Genomic DNA, 1,721 nt, shown 5'->3' with positions numbered 1-1,721 from the left:
GGTCCGCTGCAGGACAACAAGAAATGGATAAAGAATCAGGAGCCTCGGTTGATGAGGTAGCAAGACAATTGGAAAGACAAGTGCTGGAAGAGAAAGAAAGAGATGCTGAAGATGGAGATGGAACAACTGGTAAGAACCAGAAAAAGAAGAAGAAAGGACCAAAGTTCAAACATCCTCCCTCAGTTCCAATATGTGACCTGTTTCCTCACGGTGTATTTCCCAAAGGACAAGAGTACGAGTACCCACCCACATACGATGGGTGAGCAGCTGCGTGGAGAACTACACGGGAAGAAGCAATCATTAGCTCAAGCCAGTGAAGAGATTTGGAATGATTGTTGAGAAGCCGCAGAAGCCCATCGACAAGTTAGAAAATACGTTATGAGCTGGATCAAGCCTGGGATGACAATGATAGAAAGATGTGAAAAGTTGGAAGACTGTTCACACAAACTAATCCAAGAGAATGGCTTGAACGCAGGACTGGCGTTAACTACTGGGTGTCCTCCCAATAGCTGTGCCACCCACTGTACTCCCCATGCCGGGGACACACAGTGTTACAGTATAATGACATCTGGAAGATAGACTTGGGAACACACACAAGTGGTGGGATTATGGATTGCGCTTTTGCAGTCACTTTTAATCCCAAATATGATACATTATTAAAAACTGTAAAAAGATGCTGCTGGAATCAAGTGTGCTGAAACTGATGTTCTTTTGTGTGATGTTGGTGAGGCTATACAAGAAATTATGGAATCCAATGAAGTTGAAATAAATGGGAAGACATATCAAGTGAAACCAATTCGTAATCTAAATGGACATTCAATCAGGCCATATAGAATACAAGTGGGGAAAACAGTGGCCATTGTGAAAGGAAGAGAGTCAACAAGAATGGAGGAAGGAGAAGTACATGCCATTGAAACTTTTGGTAGCACAAGAAAAGGTGTGGATCATGATGACATGGAATGCTCCCATTACATGAAAATTTTTTATGTTGGACATGTGCTCATGTTGTTGTTGTCAGGTGCCATCAAGTCGGAACCTACTCATAGCGACCCCATGCACAGCAGAACGAAACAATGTCGGATCCTGGGCCAACCTCACTACCACTGCCACACTTGAGTCCATCAATGATGCCACTTGGCCAATCCATCTCGTTAGGGGTCTTCCTTTTTTTCTCTGACCCTCCACCTTACCCAGCATGACATCCTTCTCCAGTGACTGTTTCCTCCGGACAATATGTCCAAAGTATGAGAGGCGAAATTTAGCCATCTTGGCCTCCAAGGAGCACTCTGTGCTAATAAGGCTCCCAAAACAAACACTTGCTGAATGTCATTAATGAAAGCTTTGGCACCCTCACCTTCTGCCACAGATGGCTGGTTCGCTTGGTAGAAAAGTAAATACTTGATGGTTCTGAAGATTCTGTGTGACTTGGGCATTGTAGATCCAGATCCACTGTTGTGTGACATTAAAGGATCGTATACAGTGCATTCCATATTGTCGCACACAACATGGAAAGAGGTGGTCAGCAGAGGAGATGACTATTAAACTTAGTTCAGAAGCCATCTCAACACCTTTATTTTCTAAGCTTTATTGGACTACATTGTTGTTGTTGTTAGGTGCCATCGAGTCGGTACCAACCCATAGTGACCTTATGCACAGCAGAACGAAACACTGCCCGATCCTGGGCCAACCTCACTACTGTTGCCACGCTAGAGTCCATCAAT

At 44.2% G+C, this 1,721-nt stretch overlaps 1 pseudogene; it reads left to right on the top strand.

The window, feature by feature from the left end:
• The window catches only part of LOC102822748, a 5,348-nt pseudogene extending 3,806 nt beyond the window's left edge, over positions 1-1,542 (top strand).
• The last annotated feature ends 179 nt before the right edge of the window (positions 1,543-1,721 follow it).

This window comes from Chrysochloris asiatica, unplaced genomic scaffold (assembly GCF_000296735.1).
Source record: "Chrysochloris asiatica unplaced genomic scaffold, ChrAsi1.0 scaffold00132, whole genome shotgun sequence".
Taxonomy (NCBI): Eukaryota; Metazoa; Chordata; class Mammalia; order Afrosoricida; family Chrysochloridae; genus Chrysochloris; species Chrysochloris asiatica.
This window is presented reverse-complemented; position numbering and strand designations above follow the sequence as displayed.